Raw genomic sequence first — 23,029 nt, forward strand, 5'->3', positions numbered from 1 at the left:
TAGATAGTATAATACCTTCCTAACTGGCATTTCTGTTTCCACTTTTGCCTCCCCTATGCTCTTTTTCCCACATAGTAGCCAGAATTGGCCTTTTATAATATAGATCAGATAATGGCATTCTATGTTCAAATCCTCTAATGATTCATTACTCTTGGAATAAAATATAAGTCCTTACATGGCCTGCATGGTTCTAAATGGCCCCACATTATATAGTCCCCGGCTACCTCTCTGAACTCATTTTCCACTCCTCTTCCCCTTACTGCACTTCAGCCACACCAACCTCCTTTCTGTTTCTTAAATATGCCAAGCACATGTGAATTGTGCAAGACTGTTGAATCACAGATCTGTACTTCTGAAACAAATAACGCAACATATTTTAAGAAAAAAGAAAAAGAAGAAGATAGCAGGAGAGGAAGAATGAAGGGGAGTAAGTCAGAGGGGGAGACGAACCAGGAGAGATGATGGACTCCGAAAAACAAACTGAGGGTTCTAGAGGGGAGGAGGGTAGGGGGATGGGTTAGCCTGGTGATGGGTATTGAGGAGGGCACGTTCTGCATGGAGCACTGGGTGTTATGAACAAACAATGAATCATGGAACACTACACCAAAACAAATGATGTAATATATGGTGATTAACATAACAATAAAAAATTAAAAAAAAATATGCCAAGCACAGCCCTGTCTTTGAGCTTTGTACTTGCTGTTCTTTTAGCCAAAATTTTTTTTTCTGTGAACTCTCTGGTCATACACTTTTCCTAATTTTCTGTTGGGCTGACGGTATTCTTCCTTTGAGTATTCTATTTTGATTGAAACTGTTATTTCAAAAAAAAATCATGAGGTGTATACTGATAATCCATACTCTGGTATGCTTTCACTTCTAACACTGGTAGAGAAAGAAGACAGAAAGAGGGACAGGTGCTTGAAATACAGGCAGCCTTAAAGGAGGGAAAGGAGTTCTCTGATTGTTGGCAATATCTTCTGGGATTTTTTTTTTTTTTGCATTACTTTCATTTTTGTCATCTGATGGTTCTTTCAAACCATTTTTCCTTCTAATTCTAAAATGCTTGAATTTTGGGGTGCCTGGGTGGCTGTCAGTTAAGCATATGCCTTTGGCTTAGGTCAGGATCCCAGGGTCCTGAGATCAAAGCCCACATCAGGCTCTCTGCTCAGCAGGGAGCCTGCTTCTCCCTCTCCCTCTTCTTGCTGCTCTGGTTGCTTGTGCTCTCTCTCTCTGTCAAATGAATAAATAAAATCTTTTAAAAAATAAATAAAATAAAAATAATAAAATGCTTGAATTTGATGAAAAACTGTTATGTGAATACCACTAGGACTTGGTGCCTTTCTGACCTCAGCTTGTACTATTCCCTCTGTGGTTCTCCCACTCCAGTCACCTGACCTCCTTCTGTTTGATGAATAGAATGATCCTGCCTCAGAATCTTTGTATTTACTGTATCCTGTGCCTGGAATGCTCTTCCTCTATCTAAATAGGTGTCTTCCATTTAATCAACTTCTAAGTGACATCTTCCCTGACCACCCTACCTAAAATTTCAATACTTCTCTACCAAAGTTTCCTATTAGTCCTTGATTTATTTCTTCTCCTTAGCACTTATCATTATCTAACATACTAATATTTTTACTAATTTTTCATTATATCTTTTTTTTGTTTACCTCCTTTAGAGTATAAGCTCCAAGAGGGCAGGGATTTTTGCCTGTTGTATTCACTGCTCTATCCCTGAAGAACAAAAACTCTTTAATGAATTAATAAATCTCAAAGTGAAAGGTAGACTCTTTGACCTTCTCTGAGTTTATACTCTCACTGACAAGAACAACTAAAAATACTCATCCAACCATATACAGAACAACTAAAGATATACGTGTCTAGTGATGATAGACTCAGGTGCTTACAGTAACATATGGAGAGATTAGTAATTTTGCTTTGGAATTAGTTAATGAAGAGGAGTTGACTCCTGAACTGGATCTTAAGGTATTGATGAACCTGGACTAGAAGAGAAAAGTATGAAAGCATTCTAGAAAGACAGAGTAATATAAGTTGGGTTAGATATACCAATCAGGCTGTTCTGGTTGAAATAGAGGGACCAGGTATATCAATCAAGGTCTCAGCAAGAAACATCTGTCACACTCAGAATAAGAATTTAAAGAGGGCTTACTTAAGCAGCTACTTACAAATATTTTGGCACAGGTGCAAGCAATAGCAAGGGAAAGTCAACCAGGAAATTAAAGAATTTTAAAAACATATGGAAGCAAATAAAAATGAAAACACAACAGTTCAGAACCTTTGGAATGCAGCAAAGGCAGTCCTAAGAAGGAAGTATATAGCAATACAGGCCTTCCTCAAGAAACAAGAAAAGTCTCAAATACACAGCCTAAAGGAGCTGGAAAAAGAACAACAAATAAAGCCTAAATCCAGCAGGAGAGGAGAAATAATAAAGATTAGAGAGAAATCAATGATATAGAAATCAAAACAAAACAGTAGAATGGATCAAGGAAACTAGGAGCTGGTTCTTTGAAAGAATTAATAAGATTGATAAACCCCTGGCCAGACTTATCAAAAAGAAAAGAGAAAGGACCCAAATAAATAAAATCATGAATGAAAGAGGAGAGATCACAACCAACACTGAAGAAGTACAAACAATTTTAAGAGAATATTTTGAGTAATTATATACCAACAAATTATGTAATCTGGAAGAAATGGATAAATTCCTAGAAACATATAAATTACCAAACTGAAACAGGAAGACATAGAAAAGCTGAACAGACCCATAATAAGCAAAGAAATTGAATCAATAATAAAAAATCTCCCAACAAACAAGAGTCCAGGGACAGATGGCCTCCCAGGAAAATTCTACCAAACATTTAAAGAAGAATTAATACTTATTCTTCTGAAGCTATTTCAAAAAAATAGAAATGGAAGGAAAACTTCCAAACTCTTTCTATGAGGCCAGTATTACCTTGATCCCAAAATAGACACATAGATCAATGGAACAGAATAGAGAACCCAGAAATGGACCCTCAACTCTATGGTCAAATAATCTTCAACAAAGCAGGAAAGACAGTCTTTTCAATGAATGGTGTTGGAAAAATGAGACAGCCACACGCAGAAGAATGAAACTGGACTATTTTCTTACATCATGCACAAAAATAATCTCAAAATGGATGAAAGACCTAAATGTGAGACAGGAATCCATCAAAATCCTAGAGGAGAACACAGGCAACAGCCTCTTTGACCTTGGCTGCAGCAACCTCTTGTTAGACACATCTCCAGAGGCAAGGAAAACAAAAGCAAAAATGAGCTATTGGGACTTCATCAGGATAAAAAGCTTTTGCACAGCAAAGGAAACAACCAACAAAACTAAAAGGCAACTTGCAGAATGGGAGAAGATATTTGCAAATGACATACCAGATAAAGGGCTAGTATCCAAGATCTATAAAGAACTTATCAAACTCAACACCCAAAAAACAAAAATTCCAGTCAAGAAATGGGCAGAAGACATGAACAGACGTTTCTCCAAAGAAGACATACAAATGGCTAATAGACACATGAGAAAATGCTCAACATCACTTGGCATCATGGAAATCCAAATCAAATCTACAATGAGATACCACCTCACACCAGTCAGAATGGCTAAAATTAACAGCTCAGAAAACAACAGATGTTGGCAAAGATGTGGAGAAAGGGGAACTCTCTTACACTGTTGGTGGGAATGTAAGCTAGTACAGCCACTCTGGAAAACAGTATGGAGGTTCCTCAAGAAGTTGAAAATGGAGCTACTCTATGACCCAGTAATTGCACAACTAGGTATTTATCCAAAGGATACAAACGTAGTGACCTGAATGGGCAACTGCACCCTGATGTTTATAGCAGCAATATCCACAATAGCCAAACTATGGAAAGAGTCTAGATGTCCATCAACAGATAAATGGATCAAGATGTGGTATATATATATATACAATGGAATACTACTCAGCCATCAAAAAATGAAATCTTGCCATTTGTGATGACATGGATGGAAGTAGAGGGTATTATGCTAAGAGAAGTAAGTCAATCAGAGAAAGACAATTACTATATGATCTCACTGACATGTGGAATTTAAGAAACAAAACAGAGGATCATAGGAGCAGAGAGGAAAAAATAAAACAAGACAAAACCAGAGAGGGAGACAAACCAGAAGAGACTCTCAATCATAGGAAACAAACTGAAGGTTGCTGGAGGGGTGGGAGGTGGAGGGATGGGGTAACTGGGTAATGGACATTAAGGAGGGCATGTGATGTAATGAGGACTGTGTATTATATAAGACTGATGAATCACAGACCTGTACTTCTAAAACCAATAATATATTATATGTTAATTAATTTAATTTAAATTAAAAAAGAAATAATGATGTTAGTATTAGGATAATTTTGAAACTTATATATGAAATAATGGATAAAGTAAATGAGTAATTATGGCTATTCTAATTCTATCATCCCATATGTCCTTGAGAACCAGAAATTATGGTCTGTAAGAAAAAAAGATGTAGGTTTAATAAAGAATATATAAATTAACCTGATAGTCCTGAATTGGAATTGGAGATCTCAACATGAATTTATGAGGTATTTCATCTCTCTATAAAGTAAATATAGGCTATATATGTATAATAAAATAATATAAATATATGTAGTTAAATATACATACATATAAAGATAAAAATATATGCTTATTTTCACACACATATATATGCATACACAAAACATATACATATTTATATTTCCTAGTTTAATCCACTGAAAAGGCCTAGAAATAATGACCAATTCAGTAGCATTAAGAATCCCTTAGTGCCGACACTATATCATACTTAAAGGGTCTATCCAATAAAAAGATCTAACAATTGTAAATATCTATGCCCCAAACATGGGAGCAACCAATTATATAAGGCAATTAATAACAAAAGCAAAGAAACACATTGACAACAATACAATAATAGTGGGGGACTTTCACACCCCCCTCACTGAAATGGACAGATCATCTAAGCAAAAGATCAACAAGGAAATAAAGACTTTAAATGACACACTGGACCAAATGGACTTCACAGATATATTCAGAACATTCCATCCCAAAGCAATAAAATACACATTCTTCTCTAGTACCCATGGAACATTTTCCAGAATAGATCACATCCTAGGTCACAAATCAGGTCTCAACCGGTACCAAAAGATTGGGATGATTCCCTGCATATTTTCAGACCACAATGCTTTGAAACTAGAACTCAATCACAAGAGGAAAGTCGGAAAGAACTCAAATACATGGAGGCTAAAGAACATCCTACTAAAGAATGAATGGGTCAACCAGGAAATTAAAGAAGAATTTTAAAAATTCATGGAAACCAATGAAAATGAAAACACAACTGTTCAAAATCTTTGGGATGCAGCAAAGGCGGTCCTAAGAGGAAAGTATATAGCAATACAAGCCTTTCTCAAGAAACAAGAAAGGTCTCAAATACACAACCTAACCCTACACCTAAAGGAGCTAGAGTAAGAACAGCAAATAAAGCCTAAACCCAGCAGGAGAAGAGAAATAATAAAGATCAGAGCAGAAATCAATGAAATAGAAACCAAAAGAACAGTAGAACAGACCAACAAAACTAGGAGCTGGTTCTTTGAAAGAATAAATAAGATTGATAAACCCCTGGCCACACTTATCAAAAAGAAAAGAGAAAGGACCCAAATCAACAAAATCATGAATGAAAGAGGAGAGATCACAACCAACACCAAAGAAATACAAACAATTATAAGAACATATTATGAGCAACTATATGCCAGCAAATTAGATAATCTGGAAGATATGGATGCATTCCTAGAGATGTATCAACTACCAAAACTGAACCAGGAAGAAATAGAAAACCTGAACAGACCTATAACCACTAAGGAAATTGAAGCAGTCGTCAAAAATCTCCCAACAAACAAAAGCCCAGGGCCAGATGGCTTCCCAGGGGAATTCTACCAAACATTTAAAGAAGAATTAATACCTATGCTTCTGAAACTGGTCCAAAAAAATAGAAATGGAAGGAAAACTTCCAAACTCGTTTTATGAGGCCACCATTACCTTGATCCCAAAACCAGATAAAGACCCCATCAGAAAGGAGGATTATAGACCAATATCCTTGATGAACATGGATGCAAAAATTCTCACCAAAATACTAGCCAATAGGATCCAACAGTATATTAAAAGGATTATTCACCACGACCAAGTGGGATTTATCCCTGGGCTGCAAGGTTGGTTCAACATCTGCAAATCAATCGATGTGATACAAGACATTAATAAAAGAAAGAACAAGAACCATATGATCCTCTCAATAGATGCAGAAAAAGCATTTGACAAAGTACAGCATCCTTTCTTGATCAAAGCTCTTCAGGGTATAGGGATAGAGGGGACATACCTCAATATCATAAAAGCCATCTATGAAAAACCCACAGCGAGTATCATTCTCAATGGGGAAGAACTGAGAGCTTTCCCCCTAAGCAGGAACATGGCAGGGATGTCCACTACCACCACTGCTATTCAACATAGTATTAGAAGTCCTAGCCACAGCAATCAGACAACAAAAAGAAATAAAAGGCATCCAAATCAGCAAAGAAGAAGTCAAACTCCCACTCTTTGCAGATGACATGATACTTTATGTGGAAAACCCAAAAGACTCCACCCCAAAACTGCTAGAACTCATACAGGAATTCAGTAAATTGGCAGGATATAAAATCAATGCACAGAAATCAGTGGCATTCCTATACACCAACAACAAGACAGAAGAAAGAGAAATTAAGGAGTCGATTCCATTTATAATTGCACCCCAAACCATAAGATACCTAGGAATAAATCTAACCCAAGAGGCAAAGGATCTGTACTCAGAAAACTATAAAATACTCATGAAAGGAATTGAGGAAGACACAAAGAAATGGAAAAACGTTCCATGGTCATGCACTGGAAGAACAAATATTGTGAAGATGTCAATGCCACCTAGAGGAATCTACACATTCAATGCAATCTCTATCAAAATACCATCCACTGGAATTTGGCTGTTGATTTCGACATGGGTGGACGCTAGTCCAGAATGGCTACCCTGATTTTTGTTGATAAGGGAAATGGAGAACCAGGCACCCGTGTGGCTCCCAAGGACGGGTTGAAGCCGGGGTCTAGGCCTCCAGTCAAAGCTTTAGATGGGAGATCTCAGGTTTCAACACCACATGTAGGCAAAATGTTTGATGCTCAAGCAGCCTTACCTAAAGTTGCCTGAAATTCTTTGGGAACTGTCAACAGAGCCACAGAAAACTCAGTAAAGACTAATGGATCTCTCAAACAGAAGCAGCTGACCTTCTCTGCCAAAAAGGTGACTGAGAAGACTATCAAAGCAAAAAGCTCTGTTCCTGCCTCGGATGACACCTATCCAGAAATAGAAAAATTCTTTCCCTTCAATCCTTTAGATTTTGAGAGTTTTGACCTGCCTGAAGAGCACCAGATTGCATGCCTCCCCTTGAGTGGAGTGCCTCTCATGATCCTTGATGAGGAGACGGAACTCGAGAAGCTGTTGCACCTGGGCCCCCCTTCACCTCTGAAGATGCCCTCTCCACCATGGGAGTTGAATCTGTTGCAGTCTCCAAGCATTCTGTCGACCCTGGATGTTGAATTGCCACCTATTTGCTATGACTTAGATATTTAAATTTCTTAGCACTCAGTAGTTTGTGTGTATGTTTTGTATTAATAAAGCAATTCCTTAACAGACAAAAAAAAAAAAACCATCCGCTTTTTTCAAAGAAATGGAATAAATAATCCTAAAATTTGTATGGAACCAGAAAAGACCCTGAATAGCCATCGGAATGTTGAAAAAGAAAAGCAAAGCTGGCAGCATCACAATTCTGGACTTTGAGCTCTATTACAAAGCTGTCATCATCAAGACAGTATGGTACTGGCACAAAAACAGACACATAGATCAATGGAACAGAATAGAGAGCCCAGAAATGGACCCTCAACTCTATGGTCAACTCATCTTCGACAAAGCAGGAAAGAATGTCCAATGGAAAAAAGACAGTCTCTTCAACAAATGGTGTTGGGGGAAATTGAACAGCCACACGCAGAAGAGTAAAACTGGACCATTTCCTTACACCACACACAAAAATATAAAGACCTAATGGTTGAAAGATCTAAATGTGAGACAGGAGTCCATCTAAATCCTAAAGAAGAACACAGGTAGCAACCTCTTCAACATCAGCCGCAGCAACTTCTTCCTAGAAACATCGCCAAAGGCAAGGGAAGCAAGGGTAAAAATGAACCATTGGGATCTCATCAAGATAAAAAGCTTTAGCACAGCAAAAGAAACAGTGAACAAAACCAAAAGACAACCAACAGAATGGGAGAAGATATTTGCAAATGACATATCAGATAAAGGGCTAGTATTCAAAATCTATAAAGAACTTCTTAAATTCAACACCCAAAGAATAAATGATCCAATCAAGAAATGGGCTGAAGACATGAACAGACATTTTTCCAAAGAAGACATCCAAATGGCCGACAGACACATGAAAAAGTGCTCAACATCGCTCGGCATCAGGGAAATCCAAATCAAAACCTCAGTGAAATATCACCTCACGCCAGTCAGAATGGCTAAAATTAACAAGTCAGGAAATGACAGATGTTGGCGGGGATGCGGAGAAAGGGGAACCCTCCTACAGTGTTGGTGGGAATGCAAGCTGGTACAGCCACTCTGGAAAACAGTATGGAGGTTCCTCAAAAAGTTGAAAATAGAGCTACCATACAATCCAGCAATTGCACTACTGGATATTTACCCCAAAGATACAAACGTAGGGATCTGAAGGGGTACGTGCACCCCGATGTTTATAGCAGCCATGTCCACAATAGCCAAACTGTGGAAAGAGCCAAGACGTCCATCGACAGATGAATGGATAAAGAAGATATATATATATATATACACACACAATGGAATCTTATGCAGCCATCAAAAAGAATGAGATCTTGCCATTTGCAACGACGTGGATGGAACTGGAGGGTTTATGCAGAGTGAAATAAGTCAATCAGAGAAAGACATGTATCATATGACCTCACTGATATGGGGAATTCTTAATCTCAGGAAAGAAACTGAGTGTTACTGGAGTGGTTGGGGGTGGGAGGGATGGGGTGGCTGGGTGATAGATATTGGGGAGGGTATGTGCTACGGTGAGCGCTGTGAATTGTGCAAGACTGTTGAATCACAGATCTGTACTTCTGAAACAAATAATGCAACATATTTTGAGAAAAAAGAAAAAGAAGAAGATAACAGGAGAGGAAGAAAAGGGGAGTATGTCAGAGGGGGGAGACGAACCATGAGAGATGATGGACTCTGAAAAACAAACTGAGGGTTCTAGAGGGGAGGGGGGTAGGGGGATGGGTTAGCCTGGTGATGGGCATTGAGGAGGGCACGTTCTGCATGGAGCACTGGGTGTTATGAACAAACAATGAATCATGGAACACTGCACCAAAAACTAATGATGTAATATATGGTGATTAACATAACAATAAAAAAATTAAAAAAAAAAAAAAAAAGGAATACAAGCAGGGGGAGTGGGAGAGGGAGAGGGAGAAGGAGGCTCTCCACAGAGCAGGGAGACTGATGTGGGGCTCGATCCCAGGACCCCAGGATCATGACCTGAGCCAAAGGCAGACGCCCAACGACTGAGCCATCCATGCGCCCCTATATTGTGTTTCTTAAGTGAAACAAAACAAAACAAAATTACCCTAATGTAGGTTAGGTTGCCTATGTAAATGTGTCTCTCAAAATACTGAGTGAAATACTTTTCCCTGTGGTTGGAGATCCAGCCCCTTTTTGATATGATTATGCTGATAAAGAGAAAAATGATGCAACGAAGAGAAGAATATAAAAAAGAGATGATATGTTGTCCTACAGCACAGTCGTACACAGTCCAGATAACTGTGTGTGCTTTTCCTGTTAAACGTCCTCATCAAATTCCTCATCAGTGTTGACTCAAGGCGACTATTCCTAACCAGCTCATTATATGTAAGTGGAAATGTTCAAGTCACAAAGTTAGATAAACCTTTGCCTTAATTTGAGATTCCTGGTATTGAAGAAAAGCAAAATCATGTTAAAACATTATCCAAATGTAACCAGATATCTTAGCAGACATGAAGTAACTTGAAAACAGATAAAAGTATTGAAGTTGTCTCCATCTCATAAGGGAACTAACTTAGGAGAGGAAGAAGTCGTTTGAAGTCAGGTAGGATTTTATTTATCTTAGACTAGATTGTTCCAACTCACCTTTGGTGTTAATCCAGTGTGTTTGCAATGGCACAGATTCCCAGCAGCTGGCCAAAGAAAATCCAAGCCTATTGTAGTACCCCTAACCCTGTGGGCTGAAGTACATAAGCTAGTTTGATATTGCTATACGGCTTGACGAGTGTTATTTGTTATGAGAGATAATTGGAAGCACAGTAATAGATGACCACCTTGGGCTGTCCAGTTCCAGTTCTCAAGAGGTGTCTCATCAGCTAGCAGGTATAATTCCAGGTGTACTTGACACTTTCAGACTCTTTGAAATGACGCACGGTCCACTGAGGGAGCTGGGGGAGAGATACACTGGAATGGCCTAAGATTCCCACAGTCCTGGCATGGCATAAAAGAATGTGATTCCCTTAGAGGATAGGAAGACAAGAGACTTTTGTGAGGTATGTTTAAATTTGCTAATGCTGTGGGTTTTGTATATCTTGGTTTTACTATGAACAAACAGTTTCTGATTCTCAGGAATATTTTATATGTCCATCTTTACAGCACAAGGACATTTCCTTCTTCTATATATTGTACAAAAAGAGTATAATTATTGGTAAGATTAATGTAACAGTATGGTACCATCTTTAAACTTCTTTCTATGTCTAAGAATTTTGAACCTTGTATTGCTTTGTTAGGATAACTCAAGGTTTCAAATGTTTGAGTCCTTGTGGGGGTGCCTGGGTGGCTCAGTCAGTTAAGCATCCCACTCTTAGTTTCAGCTCAGGTTGTGATCTCATGGGTCGTGGGATCAAGTCCCACGTGGGGCTCTATGCTCAGGGGGGTGTCTGCTTGCAGATTCTCTCCCTCTGCCACTAACCCCCTACTCACTCGCTCTCTCAAATAAATCTTTTTTTAAAAAAAAAAAAAAAAAGAAGAAGAAGATAGCAGGAGGGGAAGAATGAAGGGGGGAAATTGGAGGGGGTGATAAACCATGAGAGACGATGGACTCTGAAAAACATACTGAGGGTTCTAGAGGGGAGGGGCATGGGAGGATAGGTTAGCCTGGTGATGGGTATTAAATAGGGCATGTTCTGCATGGAGCACTGGGTGTTATACGCAAATAATTAATCATGGAACACTACATGAAAAACTAATGATGTAATGTATGGTGATTAACATAACATTAAAAAAAGAATCTCTTAGTGCCCACATTGTGATCTTTTTTTTAATTTTAATTTTTTTTTTCGTTGTGATCTTGATATACCATTTTACATGTTTTTAATAACCCAGAGTTTCTTAGAAAAATGATTGATTCTAGGTCTGTGGCAGGAAATATGAAAGATGAGCTGAAATAACATACTAGATAGTGCAGAAGCTATCAAAGACTACTTGGATCATGTCAAAACATTTAGACCAACTTGAAGAGATTTTGTCCCACAAGCAAAGATGGTATATATTGAGCTTCAGTAATTGCAAGAATTGCAATAAATTGAAACCTATGAAATATACTTAAATCCGTGAATTAATAATTATATATATATTTAAAAACAGTCAATTGGTCATTTTCTGAGGGTAATGGCACTAATTCATTATCCTGACAACAAGGTAAATAACAGAAAGTATCAAGTATTTATTTTGCCTCTTTCCTATGAACTGGCTCACTAGGTAGTCAAATAATAGGTGAGGGGGAACATCTCTTTTTAAAATTGTTCTAGTTAAAATATGAAAACAAAATAGAAAATACCACAATTTTCTAATGCTCAATTGATTAAGGGATTTAGTAACTGAGCATTAATGGCTTTTAATATTTAAAAACAAAACAGACATTATGTGTCTACTGATGGAAGACTACAATTTCTTGTTAAAGGGTTTGAACCTCCAGATGTCAGCCTCTGGATCTAGCTGCCAAGTTGTGGAAAATACAAAGAATAGAGGAATACATTGAACTGCACCATGAGTCTGCAATCAGCAAAATCCAGACTAAGAAGAAACTTTATGAGTCAAATAGCCTGGGTTCTTCAACAAATAAATTGTAAGAAAAGGAGAGAGATGGAAGGGAAAACTATAGAGACTTCAGTGACATATCAAGGTAAAAAAAAATATGGAGAAGACTAAACTATAGTGTCTAGAGGTGTATATTTGGGCAATGAACACATGAAGAAATATAAATATCTAATATCACAGTAGAGGAAGGAGGCTATGATTGTGATGGGGAACATGGAGGGACATCTGGGTGGATGGAAAAGTATGATTTCTTGATCTAGATGGTGGTTATAAGGGTGTTCACCTTATAATAATTCAGTTAGTTATATGCTTGTTCCATGCAGTTTTCGTGTCTGTGTGTTTTTTTTTTAAGTTTTTTTTTTTAGTAATCTCTACACCTAATATGGGTCTCAAACTCACAACCCCAAGATCAAAAGTTACATGCTCTTCTGACTAAGCGAGCCAGGAACCCCTGTGTGTTTTAGTCTACAATAAAAAGGTACAAAAAGTTAATAGTTATAGACTATACACACACACACACACACACACACACACACACACACACACACACATATATATACCCACACACACACATATGTATATACATAGGTAGAAAAATTTATCAGTAGTTAGGTTAAAAAAAAATCCAGAGATCACTGGGGCATTTTTGAACAATTACAAATAGCAGGACCTGGACAATTTACTAAAGAACAGCATTCTTGGGGCACCTGGGTGGCTCAGTTGGTTAAGTGTCTGCCTTCGGCTCAGGTCATGATCCCGGGGTCCTGGGATCAAGCCCTGCGTTGGGCTCCCAGGGAGTGTGCTTCTCCCTCTTCTCCCCACTCATGATCTCTGTTGCTATCTCTGTCTGTTTCTCTCTCAAATAAATAAATAAAATCTTAAAAAAAAAAAAAAGAACAGCATTCTGAGCCTAGTGGGGCCCTTTTTCTTTTCTCTGTGTAAATTAAGCATTTGTTAGCAGAAACTTGTTCTTTGGTCAGAACCTGTGATTGCTCTCTGAAGAAAGTAATTGATGTGCTCAGGGATGGTTCTTTGGAAACACTGGGTCTAAGAGAGGCAGAGCAGAGACTGAGTCTCTCTGTACCATGAAGCAAGACCTGGACAGGAGAAACAAAAAGGACAGTTCTACCTTCACAGGAAAGGCTTCCTGGCTTTTACCAGTTCTGGAGTCCCCAATCAGCCTACCTGCTCCTAGCTTGTCAGTCAAAACCTACAGTCATTACATGGTACTGGAAATCAGTCTTCCTTCTCATTGGTGAGACCTATTGGTCAAACATATACAACTACAGAGGCAACCGTGTTCCTGATTCATAATGATGCATGGACAATGAAAAAAAAACAACAAAACTTTAGCTACTTAAAGAAATCAATAAAATAAAGGAGAAAATCCCAAATACATAAAGAGTACAACTAATCCTGGAGGAAACAGTTATTGGAGAAAACCAGAAAAGACCTTTATATAAATGGTAATTAATACCCCCAAAAGATCTGAGAAACTATTATATTTTCCTCAAGTAGATCTGATAAGCTATTATGTTTGTTAAATAAGACAAGATATCATACTAAAGGAAAAATAGAAGAAGAAAATTCTTGGAAATTAAAAATATAATTTCAAAAATAAAGAACTCAGTAGTTGACTAATTAAATAGACATAGCTGAACATTACATTGGTGAACTGGAAGATAAGGTTAAGGAAATCTCCCAGAATGTAGAACGAAAGAACAAAAAGAAGAGAAAAATGTGAAATAAAAGTGAAAATACACGGAGGATAGAACACAAGCTCTACCATATTTTTAACAGAAATTCCAGAAGAAGAAAATAAATATAATGTAGAGAAGTAAAGCAATCATAAAAGTAAGGGACTATGATGAAAATTTCCCTGAGCTGAAAAAGACATAAATCTTTGGTTTGAAGGCACTACCAAATATCAGAGAGCAAGGGAATAATGACTCACATCTAGACATATTCTTGTAAAGTTTCAGAGCTTCAAGAGCTAAGAAAAAAATCCTAATAGAAAACAGTTAACAGAAAATTCTAATTTGGTGAAGGGGGGTAAGGTTATCTATAAGGATAAAAAGCAGACTGCTATCAAATCCTTGTTAACAACATCGGATGGTAATAGACCTTAAAGCAATGCCTTAAAAATTCTTAGGAGAAAAAAGAAATCTCTATTTAGCTAAACTATCAATTAAATATTAGTGAAGAATTAAATTTTTGGACATATAAGCACTCTGAAAGTTTACCACCCACATATTTTGTATGAAAAGATACTTAAGTAGATTATTTTGAGTACATGGCAAAGGAACCAAAATAAGAGGATTATATAGAACGCAAAAAACAATGGTAACCAAGTATGATACTGAAGGAGTAAAGGGAGCTAGAAAGATACTTAAAGAGAACTGAGTAGAGGGGCGCCTGCGTGGCTCAGTCAGTTAAATGTCTGCCTTTGGCTCAGGTCATGATCTCAGGGTCCTGGGATAGGGCTCTCTCCTCAGTGGGGAGTCTGCTTCTCCTTCTCCCTCTTCTACTACCCCCACCCCATTTGTGTTCTCCCTCTCTCTCTCTCAAATAAATAAATAAAATCTTTAAAAAAAAAAAAAGAACTGAGTAGAGATTTTGGTATTTTGGAAATTCTCCCTCAAATGGTAACCTTTCAATGAGGTAGGATTACACTTCCTTCTCTAGGGGTTCAATACATGGTTCATTGTGACTATACAATTATAATGTAAAAAGTGCATTTTATCTTGAATCTTTAGAATCACCCTATGCACGATGCATTTGAGACTTGTTACAGAAAAAACTATAAATGTTATAAACACTGGCAAAATAAAAATAATACAACTACCAAAAACTTGGTGGGATAATGGAGAGAAGCAATCAAAGGAGGGGTATATCCAGTATTTTCATAATCTTTTTTTTTAATACTTTCATGGGATAATAAATCAAGGGACAGGTTTTAAAAACCTATCATTTAAAATTGTAAAGGCAACCACCAGAAGAATTCAGGATATATAGCTAAAGAAAAGCATGGGTAGGAAAGAAGGTGTACATAAGATGGCAGGTAGTGTGAGTGGACAAAGAACCTCAGCCTGGAATCTATTAGGTATCACCTAGAGTTGCATGGAATCTATTCAGTATCAGCTAGGGTTGGAACACCAAGATAGAAGTATAGTGTTATTAACAGTTATAATGGCTGATTGGCCAAGTCTAGCTGGAAAGAGATTTGGAAAATGAGTGCGTGTGTTTTCTGCAGTACACCTAAAGAAGGGAGTTTAGGTGCTAGGTAGTTAAAAAATAAAATAAAAAAAAAATAATACACCATACATCTACCATGCTTTCAAGGTCCTATTTAAATATCTACTCTTCACTAACTTGCCAGGTAGAGGTAGAATGATTTTTTCCACCTTTCCTGTTAACCATAAGAGGGAGAACTAACACCAATTAAGTAGCTACCTTGTGCCGTCATTAGGCATGTCATTCTTTTACCTCATTTAATATTCAAAGTCACTTCATAAGGCAGATATTGCTATTCCCATTTTATAGGTAAGGAAACCAAAGCTTCAAGAAATTAAGACATTTGATCATGGATTTTTAGCGGGAGGCAGTTGAGTCTGTATTAAAAATCAAGGCTAGGTAATGTATGGTGATTAACATAACAATAAAAAATTAAAAAAAAATCAAGGCTGGGGTGGCTCAGTCCGTTAAGCGTCTAACTCTTGGTTTCAGCTCAGGTCAGTAATCTTAGGGTTGTGGGATCAAGCCCTGCGTTGGATTCTATGCTGGGCCTGGAGCCTGCTTGGGATTCTCTCTCTCCCTCTGCCCCTCCCAGCCCCCTCAAAAATCAAAGCTGTATGACTTTGAGGTTCATGCTTCTCCCACTTCTCCATGTTATATCTCTGTGTTAGTTTGTACTTCTGCATATGGTATTGCTTATATAGACTTTTGCACCATGTATGTTTTATCTCCCCAGATAAAGTGTCAGCACTTTAATAAAGGGTTTGCTGCTTTGAACAATTCTTGTATCTCTTGTAACACATGATGTCATAACTTTTATATAGAATGGGTTTAGTTGGTATCTATTAAATGACTCTGAAATCTTTATCAATAAAAAGGAAAATTATATTTTTGAGGTAAATTAGGTCTAATAAAGGATCAGTGTTATGAAACTCTATAATCCTTGAAGCATATAAAAATGTCCTTCATAACTTACAAGCCTTAATCTCTTCCCTTATTTTCCTAATTAAGTCATTTTCTCTAGATTGTGAACAATAACAAAAAACCAGCATGAAATTATTTTTCCTGTTTTAATTTCTAGTTTTCCTCCAACATTATTTTTTATTCATTTTCCTTGTGTTAGACTTACACTTTTGGTGTATTATTTGTTAAAAAGACCTTTGAAGGCTAGCTTGTGCTTCTCACCATCTGTAACAATATTTTTTAAGGAAAACCGGCTTAAATGGCTTAAAAATGGAATTTGGGATATCACACTTTTGTAAACAACAAGCTTTCTGTACACAATCGGTATTTCATAATGTCTAGTTCAATGCAAATGTGAATGCTAGTTGAATCGATTGTAAAATAAGGAGTAAATCTGTATAGACACATTCATTCTTAGTATAGGTGCATGTGAAATATGTCTGTTCCCACACCATTCACATGTTAGTCAGGATGTAAATGCTGCAGTGCTGTATTCTTCTCATTCATACGGTCGCCTACATAGCCCCTCCTGGTCGGAGGAGCACATATTCAATAATCACACTACTGGGCCTGTGTAGATGGATTTCAGTCTGTGTTTTGTTTCACTACAGTAGCAACTTGTTTCAATAAAGGCTGGCTCTCAGGCTTCTTGTGGCTTTTATGCCAAGCTGAGGATGCATGCTTACAAGCGGCCTGTCTCTTTGCATTTAGCTGGAAGTGTTCAACTGCCCCTCCCCCAACCACCCTTCCCACTGTTTCTGCTACCACTTTTATTCAATTCAACACTTGAGGGGACTGCAGATGAAATGCCTCTGAATCTAAATTGCCAGCAATGGAAATAACAACCTATTTTCTGACCTCCCCTTCCTCCACCCACACTTTTCGAATCTGAGTTTAGGAGCACACAGCTGCTCTATCTCTGTCTCTTGGGTTTAATAGTATAGTGGCTTTTCCAGGCTAGAAAAAGAAAGTACAACCTCAAATGAAAATCCATTAGGAAAAATATTTGGTGAGAGAGAGAAAGAAGTGGGTGTGCATAAGCTTATAGGGTATATACAAATGCCGCGAAATACATGATGTAGAACAAGGAATCAGATGTCATACACCACACCACCAAGTTGTCACCTTGGGAGATTATACACTAACTCCACCAGCACTAATTGCTGCTAACGCATTTTTGAAATTTCTCTTACAGAATTGCTCCCAGTGTCAGCACACAGGATGTATGAGAAAATAAGCCTCTTATCACCTCATTTTTAAAAATCCTAGACAGTATTACTCAGTTTAATCACTCACCATGTTACAAGGCGTCTCTATGAATGGGTTTTGCCAATTTAAAAAATATCAAATCCTTCCCTCAAAAAAGAAAAACTTAACGTGGATGAAATTTAAGAATGTGATTCCAGGTTTAATGAAAAACCTACTATGTGCCAGTGGGCAGTAGCCATAGCAAGTGGTAGTATTCCCATTTTACAGTTAAGAAAACTGGCTTATCAGAGAGATTAAGTAATGTGTCCAAGGCCACACAGTCAGTAAACAGATAAGGGGATTCATCCATTTATCCACTTTTCTGCTCAGCAAAACAGGGAAAAATGCCTGCTCTGTCCGCCAGGATGCTTGGGAGCAGAATTAGTCCCCTGGGGAAGGCTTCAGGGAGCCAAGGAGAACCCCAGGTACTTTGCTACCAAGGCTCCTGAAATGCCTATGTGGGTGTACATGGCTTCAATGTCAGCGTGTTGCAGGAGACCCAGGAGCTCCTCAGCCAGGAGCAGAGGTGGAAAGAGCAACTGAAGAAGCAGCCTCCTCCTGGGGGCTCAACAACTATGACTCATCTAAGAAAGTACAGGACCCCAGTTATACCCTTCCCAAGGGACCCTTCCAGAGGGACATGCTCCCTTCCTGGTCTCAGGTTGCTAGGCTGAACAGACTTAGGACTCCTGAGAAAGGGAGACTCTTATTCCTGAGGAGAAGAATGGATGTTTCATGTCATGCAATAAAGGACATTTTCCGGGGGGGGTGGGAGGGGGATGTATATACATGTAGTGGTATTTTAAAGACTTTGTCCAACTAGGTTATTAAATCAGTATCATTAAGAATTAATTTGCATTCTGATTACATTTTTTTCTATTTGTCTTAGCATATTTTTGTTTCTGACCTTTTGTTTGCAAGGTCTTTTGAGGGGAAGGGTTTTTAACTCTTTCCTTCTCTCTCTCCCTATCCTCCTTCCTGTCGAATGGTTTGTAATTGACTTCAGGCAACCCCTCAAGGGGCCCCAAGTTCAAAACCAAGACTTAAATTCGGGATTAAGGACCCTTGTACCACAGTGGCATTGGGGACATCACCATATTAGTCACTGTGTCAGTGAGAAGATTCATTTATTTTCTGGTACTGAGATCGTTTGCTCTCTCCTGAAGCTCCTGGCAAGAATGAGCAACAGCTCTTCCCTGAGCCACTGTTTAAATGGGCTGTGGCTCCCCACCTTAGTCCCTGGTGTCAGAAACTGAGTTTGGCTCCTGTTTCCCATCTCCTTTCTCACAACAACCATTTTGGACCCCATTACCCGCAGGGGCTGGCCTCCTAGGCATCATTGTTTTCATACCCAGAGCCCTCCCCATCCTTGGATTCAATCTTTTCTCCACTCACTAATTTGAGTTTTTGTTTCATTGGCCTCAGGGGTATTTTTCTTATTTGTGAATACAACCATATCTCAGTTTTCCTTTTTGGATTTAATTGTTGCTTTTGTGTGGAGTAGGGGAGGGGAGTTGCTCGAAAAATGAACCCATAGAGCCATTCTCCCCACTGAACTTGTCTTCTGAGATTTCCTTCAGGCATCTCAAATTTAACACATCTATGACTAAGTTCATTATCTTCTCTCATCAAAACCTGCTGCTCTATATTTACTTTTTCTTGATGAATGGTGTAACAATGGACCTGGCCTCCAAAATTAGAAACATCAGCTTCATTCTCAATTCTTCCTTCTCCTTCCCTCATCATTCCAAATCTGTCACCAAATCCTATAGACTCTATTTCAACAGCAACTTCTGAATCCATCCATCCTGTCTGACCCCACTGTAGTTTAGAATTCATCATCTCTCTTGCCTGAGTGTCAGCTATTATCTCCCTGCCATCAGTGTCTTTTCAACTCAGGTTCATCTTTCAACTGTTTCCAGATTTATTTTCCCAAGCTAACAACCCTAAATCTCTTTAAACACTTCATCTGTTTATTATCTAGAGAATAAAGTTCCAAATTGTTAGCAGGGGTGATGTTGGATGGTAGTTTGAGTCCGAAATATGTAATGTTGAGATGTACTGTGTGGCTGAAGTGTAGTAGTTTAGAATGAGGGAGAAATGGGACTTATGTTTGCGATGTTCTTATATAGTATTTGATGCTCTAACATGCAAACGGAGGGACGGAAGTAACTGTCTAAGGATGGTGTGCTGATTGTTCTGGTTACTATATTATCCATTCTTTGCTCTTCTCTAGCTCTGAGAAGCTAACCTCTATTTACCACAACATCTGGACTTCCTTGTGCACTGGAGGTGCCCGCAGGAGATGGAAGAAGAGATCTGGATATTTATTCATCTGACTCCATCCCTGTTTGCCACTGTTTCTGTTTTGGCAGGGATTAGGTCATTTATGACTAAAGCTCCCACCTAACAACCCCTTCTTCTATGCTCAGCTCTTAAGGATCCCTGGTAAACTCCATTCCTCCCTTGTCCCTTTAGGCTCAGGGGTGGGTGGGAATGGCTTCCACTGAAATTAGTCTCTGAGTACCTTCTCATTCCTTCTTGTTTCCTTTAACCATGCCCATAGCTCTCTATCTAGCCCATTCATTACATTATTTTTAGATAAACCCGTTTCCTGCTGTACTTGATAAAGACAATATGTTTGAGAAATAAACAAATGTTGAGTTTAAATTCATGCAAGAAAAAGAAAAAGAAAAGAAAAACCCTCAAAAACACAATGTCCTACCTTTTTAGGAATCAAGATTATTTTCAATTTTAATGAGCATTCAGACATTACAGCTCAGGAGTAAGAATGTGGGGGTATTCCTCTAAATTCAGCTCTGAAAGAAGAAGAGTGAATTTATTACTGAAATAATCTGACTTCTCTTACATTCTTGTTGCATTTCCAAGTAGTGGCTATAATATTTGGGGGAGCTATTAGAAAGTAGTTTATTGTAGAAGTGATATATTTGGACTAGCTTAATTGATAACATTTCAGCATTCTTAAATTGACAAATGCCTATCCATGAGACATAATTAATAAATCCACAGTACTGAGAATATGACAAAACACACCATCTTTCCGGGAAAGAAGCCAGTTTATGTTCATTTTTTCATCTAGGTGTGAAGGTCCTTCTGACACATGCATGCTCTTTCTTCTCTGACCTCTTTTCCAAAGTCAGAAGCACATTTTGTTTCTCCCATAGTGGTTAAAAAATGACACACTGGGACGTGTCTATAGGCTAAGGTATGAGCCAATTTCTAGGAGTTAAAAACCACTGACAAAACAAAAAACAAAAAACAAAAAAACAACCAACCAACCAACAAACAACACAGAGGGTGGCACCTCAAATAGTCCCTGGATACTGTCACTGAAAAATGACTTGAATTCTGTGTAGCAACCAGGAAGTGATGTTGTGTGACTCTTCCCTAGTCTCAGCCCTTCTCACAATCCCCTTTTGCCAATGCCCCAAATTTCATTCACATCACATCTAACACTGGAAAAAGTATGTAGTGAAGAGATGAGGAGTAAGTATTGGAATCATGTTCTTTGTTGGGGACATCTGCAAGCTCTAGCTGTTTCCACATGAATGGCATTTCATTTTGCCCAGTTCAATGTTTGCTGATTGTTCATGCTGTCTAGAAAAGCTTTGATTAAACATTCTAATTTCCACTAAGCTTTTTCTTTTCTTCAGGGAAAACCCTTGTCCTGAAAGTTAGAGAAATGTAGTCAAAGGGAAAACAACAAAGTAGGAGAATTGAAGGAAAGGAGTTAGGAAGCTTGAAGGAAGTATAAGTTTGGTGAGTGTAAAATGTTACACTAACCAACCAATTCTTTTGATACCTGTTTTACTAATTTTGTACACTCTATGATTCTGATGTGTAAAAAAATAAAATCTTCACCTATAAGACCCATTTTCCATTTCATTTATATTTTTCCAACAGAAATGATACAAAGCTATTCCTTGTTGGCTCCAAACCTGGATGCCTTTGCTTACAGAGTGTACTTTATATCTGATTCATGTGAGTAGAAAAGCAGAAGTTGCTTTTTTTTTTTTTTTTCAGAATGAAATTTCTGACTGTGCTTTGAATATGATACTTGTTCAGCCTGGTCCTTTGAATTCAGTATTATTAACTGATTTTAGATAATTGTGAGGCATCTATTCTGAAAAAGTCAGTTATTTACAGGCATGTGTGTGTGAGTGAATGTGTGTGTGTGTGTGTGTGTGTGTGTGTATGTATACACACGCATATATATCTCAATTATTTAGAACCTTGATATATATGCATATTGTTCATTATGAAAAAACATAGAGAATAATGTAACATCTTTATATATATTTTTATATTTACTACATCCCTCATCCTCCTTAGCCAAGTTCTGACTCAACTGAGAGTCAAAGAAGTTGGGCAAATGGAAATAAAATATGCTGTATAATCAATAAAATCTGTACTGGAGGATATGGCATAGGTGGGTGCAGCAGAATACAACACATCTTTCCTTCCAGGTTCTAAAAAACCAAATGAGGGAGACAAAGACAGGCAGATAAGGCTCTAAATAGCAACTTATTTCTGGTAAGTTTGAAAAATTTGGCTTGGGTAGAACAAGAATTGACTTAAGACACATGTACCCACCTGGTCAGAGTATTCCCTCATTTGCAACATTGCAACAGCAGGTCAAACAGAGCACAAGTTCTCTGTAGATGGGAAGATCTCATCTGTATTATTCTATATAGACTTTAAGTAGAGCTTGTTAAGTTTCATGAAAAGGCCTTTTTGTAATTGGTTTGGAATTGCACTGAATGCATACATTCATATAAAGAACAATTTAACCTTTGTAACAGTGGGACTTTCTATCCATAAACATGGAATATCTTTCCATGTATCCAGGTCTTCTAATGTCCATCAGTAATGTTTTGCCATTTCTTTACATTAAGGTTTTGAGATTCCTTGCTAGAAATTCCTAGGCACCTTATAGTTACGGTTTCTATTTTGATACTACTTGATAAAAAAAAGTACTTCAATTTTTAATTTAATTTCTTAAGTTGGTTAATATTGAGGAAAGGGAATCCTAGTAATTTTTGTGTGTAAATGTACCCACCAACCTTGTTGAATGATCTTTTTAGTTTCAGTATTTCTGTGTGCAATTTTCTGGGATCTTTTAAATAATTATATCATTTTCAAATACTGGCACTTTGTTTCTAAGGAAAAACTGGATTCATAAAACTGTTAATGAATGATCAAGATCAACAAAAATTAATTTCACTGGATTGAATGAACTAATGATAACAATTTTGTATGACTTTTATTTGAAACAGTGATGATTCAAACTTTTTC

General features: G+C 37.8%; 1 pseudogene; it reads left to right on the forward strand.

The window, feature by feature from the left end:
* The first annotated feature begins 7,102 nt into the window (after positions 1-7,102).
* On the forward strand, positions 7,103-7,708 carry LOC113936611 (annotated as a pseudogene).
* The last annotated feature ends 15,321 nt before the right edge of the window (positions 7,709-23,029 follow it).

This window comes from Zalophus californianus, chromosome 17, assembly GCF_009762305.2.
Source record: "Zalophus californianus isolate mZalCal1 chromosome 17, mZalCal1.pri.v2, whole genome shotgun sequence".
Lineage (NCBI taxonomy): Eukaryota > Metazoa > Chordata > Mammalia > Carnivora > Otariidae > Zalophus > Zalophus californianus.